At 37.8% G+C, this 6775-nt stretch overlaps 1 non-coding gene across 1 annotated transcript; it reads right to left on the bottom strand.

Moving 5' to 3' along the window:
- Positions 1 to 2036: 2036 nt before the first annotated feature.
- Positions 2037 to 2143, bottom strand: LOC141682487 (small nucleolar RNA R71). The gene has a single exon (XR_012559795.1). It is a non-coding gene; the product is annotated as a small nucleolar RNA R71 (small nucleolar RNA).
- Positions 2144 to 6775: the final 4632 nt, after the last annotated feature.

Here is a 6775-nt window from a genome sequence, read left to right as displayed (position 1 = left end):
CCAACATCCTATTACCCAAAACTTATTGTAAGATGAACCTGGTGGGTGAACAACTGGAGCCTTGCAACAAAACACCTCTCTACGCCTTCGGAGGCCATTTATATGTAGATTTTATATCTACTTGGAACGCTTCATTTCAGGCTAAAATTGGTGTTTTGACTCAAGTATCTGGTATGTTTGATGTGTTTTTGTATTTTTACATTGCAGGCATTAGTTGGAGGAAGAAAGAAGCTTTTTAAGGAATTATGCTGAAAATAAATCATAATTGGAAGTCTAGGCCATTCACAAGTTAAAGAGAATCTCGTTAGCTTCGCATGGGCAGTTGAATCACTCAATTCTGACGAGCAGAACTCAAGATACGGCCAAAAGAAGAAACGGCAGAAAAATCCAAAAATCCTGCGCGCCTGCGCCCAAATCCGCGCGCCCGCTCCCAAATCCGCGCGCCCTTTTTGCCCCAGAATCCTGATTTTAGTAGAAATTGATAATTTTAAGAGTCCATATCCACTTGGGGCCTATATAAACCAATAAAAAGACGTTTTAACAAGGAGGAGCCAAGGGAGAATATTGAGAAGACCTAGATAGCACAAGACGGCTACGAAGAAGAAGACTTTTGTATTCTTCAATATAGTTGATACTTTGGATGCTTGTTTTCGATTTGTCTTAAACCCTAGTACTCTTATATTGTTTATTATCATATTTTCATTGGAACTCATGCTGACGATGAGTTTGATTATGAACTAATCATTGTGATGGGGTTATAACGAATTTATCTATGTATTTCAATAGTTAATTATTTTATAATCTTTAGTGTGTGGTGATATATGATTTCCTAGTTTGGTTGTGCTTATTCGTCTTTGATGCATAGCTAACATCTAAGATTTTTTGTTAATCTCTATTAAAGCGATAGTGAATATAGAGGTTTAGAACTTGCCATGCTAGTATAGGTTTATGTATGAATTGACATGCATAATTCGTGAGTAATTTTAACCATCTTATTCACCCTATGTAATCAAGATAGATAACTTGTTCTTAAACCATTATATTTTCAATCCTTATAGACATATAGGGACTAAGCATAATTGGTGTCTATTCAAATTCTATCTTAATTGTGGATGTTTGATAGTAGGGTATGCGTATAACAAAAGTTAGCGTATACTACTTTCATGTTATCTGATTAGTTGTCATCACCATCACATTCTAGGGTTAAGGAACATAACTTTGAATAAAGTATTTAATAAAATTAGAATCCCATGTTTATTCTCATATAAGTAATTCAATCGTAATTCTCTTAGTTATTGTTATTTGGTATAATCTCTTAGTTAAATCAAAACTCAATTTGTTATTTATCTTAGCATTGAACGATAATCATACATTATTGCATAAGTGCATAATATGAACTTAATCTAAATCAGTCTTTGTGGGAACGAACTCGACTTAAATCTTATACTACTTGTGATCACGTACGCTTGTGGGTATTTTCGCGTTAGAATTACAGCGCACAAGTTTTTGGCGCCGCTGCCGGGGACTCAGTGTTAAATTTAGTTTATGTGCTTGTCATCAGTGGTCGTTAAAGTTCACTGACTCAGATTATTTTCTTACAAGGTTTACTTTAGTCTTGTGTTTTAGGTACTCTAGTTTTTATTGCAATGGGAGAACCGGCAGCAGATACGAAAGCTCTGATGGATTATTCTCAACCAAAAATCAATGACATTTAGTCTAGCATTGTCAGACCATCCAATGCTGTTAATATCTTTGAAATCAAGTCTAGCACGATTCAGTGGGTACAGAATTTAGTCCAGTTTGGGGGTTCTCCAACGGAAGATCCCAATACGCACATTAGGGATTTCATAGAGATCTGTGACACCTTCAGGTTCAATGGTGTGTTTGAGGATGCAGTGTAACTGAGACTGTTCCTATTCTCTCTGAGGGACCAAGCTAAGAGCTGGTTACACTCTCTACCAGCTGGTTCGATTGTTACTTGGGAAGATATTGCTCAAAAGTTTCTCACTAAATTCTTCCCTATGGCGAAGACAGCTACAATCAGGAATGCTCTTACTCAATTTGTGAAGCAATCGGGAGAATCTCTATATGAAGCTTGGGACCGCTACAAGGAGATGCTTAAGAAGTGTCCTCATCATGGAATGCCTGATTGGATGATCATCAATTTCTTCTATAACGGTTTGGGAGCATAGTCAAGACCCATGCTCGATGCAGCATCAGTTGGAACATTATGGGCAAAGAGCTATGAGGAAGCTTATGATCTAATTAAACTGATGTTTTCTAATGAATATCAGTATCCAACCCAGATATTACCACAGGGCAAGGTAGCAGGAGTTCTTGAAGTGGATACAGCTACGGCTATCACTGCTCAATGAAAGGCGTTGTCTATGAAGATCACTTCTCTGACTAACTGTGGTGTTAATCAGATAACCAGTGTTTGTGAGCTGTGTGCGGGTTCGCATGCGACAGAGAAATGTGATATATCTAGTGAATCAACTCAGTTTGTGAGCAACTTCCAGAGATCAAAGCAACCAGTTCCAGACACTTATCATCCTGACAACTGGAATCATCCTAACTTCAGCTGGAGAAATAATCAGAATGCGATGCAACAGACGTTCCAGTAGTTTGGAAACAAGCAATTTAATCCTCCTGGTTTTTAGAAACAATTTGCACCAAGGCAACAGTTTCAGCCAATGAGAATGCAACACCAAACTCATAGAGGTGCAGGTCAATCTTCGAATGAAAAATCTGAATTGAGGGAGTTGAGGCTTATGTGCAAAAATCGGGCTCTTATATGCAAAAGCCAGGTTGTTTCTATTAAAACTCTGGAGAACCAAATAGGGCAAATTTCTAACTTCTTATTAAATCAACAACCAGGAACACTTCCTAGCGATACAGAAGCCAATCCAGGTGAGAGGGAAGTCAAGGAACTGGTAAAAGCAATCACTTTGAGATCTGGAAAAGTCGCGAGCCTCCAAATTCAGCAAGATGAAGATTCTGAAACTCTTTTATAGAATGAAGGCACATCTGAGCCTATACAGAGCGTGCCCACATCCTTGCCAATTCCAACAAATGAGATTGTTGCTGAAAAGGTTATGCAGAAGGATGCCGAGGTGGAATCAAAGAAGAAAAATGTTGAAAACACTCCTCCTGAGGGTAATACAGGGGAGAAACAAGTCTATCCACCTCCGCCATATCCTAAAAGACTTCAGAAGTAGAAGTTCGACAAGCAGTTTGCCAAGTTTCTGGAAGTTTTCAAGAAGTTGCACATGAACATACCTTTTGCAGAAGCTCTAGAACAAATGCCGAGCTATGCGAAGTTCATGAAAGGTATTCTCTCGCGGAAGGTGAAGCTTGAGAAGTTGGAAACCGTTGCTCTAACGGAGGAGTGTAGTGCAATTCTGCAACAGAAATTGCCTCTGAAGCTTAAAGACCCTAGAAATTTCACTATTCCTTGCACTTTTGGGAACTTGTCTTTTGACAAATGCTTGTGTAATTTGGGAGATATCATCAATCTGATGCCCTTGTCTATCTTCAAGAAACTTGGTCTACCTGATCGAAAACCGACATACATGTCATTGCAACTAGGTGATCGTTCCATCACTTGTCCGCGATGAATAGTGGAGGATGTCTTGGTTAAGGTGGACAAACTCATCTTCCCTGCTGATTTTGTAATTCTGGACTTTGAGGAAGATAAGAAGATTCGCATTATCTTGGGGAGACTATTCTTAGCTACTGGCCGAACTCTGATCGATGTGCAGAAGGGAGAGCTTACAATGAGGATTCTAGATCAAGAGGTCACCTTTAATGTGTTCAAAGTAACAAAATTCCCAACTAATGAAGAGGAATGCTTTAAATTAGAGATGGTCAAATATGTAGTGAATTCGGAACTTGAGCAAGTGCTAAGGTCAGATATTTTAGAGAGAGCCTTGACGGGGAATCTGATAGTGAAGACGAAGAAGGGGCAGTGCAACTGCAGGTTTTGAATGCACCTCCGTGGAAGAGGATGTTGGATATGTCTTTCGATTCTTTTGGGTTAGCAGAGCTAAAAATTTCACAGGAGAGTCTCGAGCCGTCTATTGAAGAAGCTCCCACATTTGGGCTCAAACCGTTGCCAGATTATTTGAGTTATGTATTTTTAGGTGCCCCCCCGACAAGGGGTTGGAATATATCTATGATAATCTAAAGGGTGATCGGTCGGTTCCTCTCGTGCTTACAAAGGGTGCCTCTCATGCACCACAGATAGTTGATAGGTTTGGTCTTGGTGATGCGCAGTATAGAAGGTTGATTCGGCGTATTGAGGCCATGCATGACATCTACTGAAGTTTTGCTGAATATTTGACACACGCTCTCGGTACTATTTTTCGAGACACCGGTGTCGAGGTTGATTGGCCACCTGATCCTTCACCCGAAGAGGGTGATCCTCCCGCTAACTAAGTATGCCTTGTGTAACACCCCCAGATCCGGGGTCGGGGATTCGGGTTGTCACGAGTTCCATTTCCCTTATCAATACTTAATCTTAACAGTCAACCAACTACTGCGTACTGTGACCCCACAATATACACACACACACCACAAGTTATAGTCCCAGAGATGAATACCAAAAATAACACAAGTCATTTTATTCCACAATTATAAGTCATTATACCTCAAAAGGGTTTCTGAATAAATTTATATTTCCTTGCCATTATTACAATTCAAAAATATACATAAGTCTGGTACAACAAAATTTGAAAGCCTAGCTTATTGCTAGTTCCTACCTCAGCTACAACGGCATCAACGCCTACAGGAAACTGCGGAACGTTTCCTATCCGCTCACGAATTGGGAGCTTGGTCCTGTTCATCTTGTCTATCTGTTGTTGTGTGATGAAAGAAGAAAGCAAGGGTGAGCAACAAGCCCACCGAAATAATATGTATAATAATTAACAATATATGAGCATTCTCATAGTACTTATGAAAGTCTTGTTCAAGAAGAATTGAACCAAGTTGATATCTTAACGCGACCAAGTCGCAAAATATTCAGTATATATATACATATATACTTTTCACAATCTTTGAAATCCTCTGACATGTATAATATACACAGAGTTCCAGTTTATAACTGTATAAAAATATCGTTGCAAGGTGATCTCATATATCTAACCTTGCCTCAACTTTTTTCGGAAAACCTTTGTCATTCATAAGATAATCATTAACTAGATATAAGTTGAAAAGATGAAGTTACAAGATACTCCAATATACTTATATCTTTTTCCGAATACAACTTGAACTACTACTGTTCAAGGTATAAATAGTTCATCACAAAGATAAAGCTAGAAGACATAACTTGTATAGAATCAATCTTTGAAATATCATCAAAATGAAATGAAGTTACGAGATACTTCATTTGATGGAAACATCATTTTGAAAACTCGACCCTGCCAACACTCAACACTCGCCCAGCCGTAGTCTTTCTATCGAAGTGCTCTGGGTAGTGTTGCAGAAATATCCAATTGGATGATGAACTCATTATGGGAGTTTGTCGCGCCAGGAAGACCACTCACGATGATCAGTCGCAGTAGTACAACCCCACCATTTTATACATGTAGAGGAGAACAGTCGGATTTACTTGTCAACCGAACACTGGACTCCTAAGGAATGAACCGTCTTAGCGGAACTTCCGGGCCATTTGGGCCAATAAATAAGGCCGGGCCGGCGCCACTCGACCACTTACGCCACTCCTAGTTCAGATGAAATCCATGACTCTGAAACGTAAAGCTCGTCTCCCATTTCCCCAAGTAGGAACTTGTTGATACGACTCCACCAAGAAGTCGCATCTAGTTGGAAAGAAAAACTCACCGATATTTCCCAGGCGATGCCTGTTAATGGATTAAGTTATTCCAAGAATTTTACTTCCCGAGTGTTGGGTAAGTAATCAAAAACTCTTTTATCAAAACAGTAACCTTGTTGCGAATATAAAAAAATACATCACGGAGCCGGATCCCTCAGATTTTTGAGCGAGTATTTAAATCCCCTTCGAAAGGAAGATCTTAAATTTGAAAACGAGTTTCGGGATCCGCTCTAACTTTTAAAATCATTTTGAAGACTCGAAACCATTTTTAAGAATGTTTGGAGTAATGCTGATTTAATAAAATAAATCAGTCCCGATATATTAGAAAATATCTGAATATTATTATTTAAATAATATTCTCATAAGGATAATCCTTATAAAAATAATCGTAGTAGAAGTTTTAAAACTCATACTTGAAATGAATAATAAATAACCAAAGATATACTTATACGAAAGTACGATCTTTATTTGAATAATCGAAAATAAGTTTGATTATCGAAACATTATTCTTTAATAAAATAAAGAATATTATTTAATAAATAAGCGGAGTCATAAGTCCTCAAATGAATATTCAAAATAATATTCATTAAATAAAATAAACGGAGTCTTAAGTCCTCGAATGAATATTCAAAATAATATTCATTAAATAAAATAAAGTTATCGAATAAACCTTATTCGATTAATAGTTTTGAAAACTATATCTATATATATATATATAAATATATATATATATATTATATTCGGGAACATCGACTCCCGGTTTAGAAATATGTTCACCTTTGGGTCCCCTATACTAAGGGTATACGCAACTACTGCTTATCTCTAGCATATGTATTATGCAACTTATAAGCAATTGAATCAACAATTAGATATCAAGATTATGAAACAGACATGCATATATACCATATCAGCATGGTCCAATATATCGCAAGATTTTCTAATAAC

This window comes from Apium graveolens, chromosome 1 (genome assembly GCF_009905375.1).
Source record: "Apium graveolens cultivar Ventura chromosome 1, ASM990537v1, whole genome shotgun sequence".
In the NCBI taxonomy this organism is placed as follows: domain Eukaryota; kingdom Viridiplantae; phylum Streptophyta; class Magnoliopsida; order Apiales; family Apiaceae; genus Apium; species Apium graveolens.
This window is presented reverse-complemented; position numbering and strand designations above follow the sequence as displayed.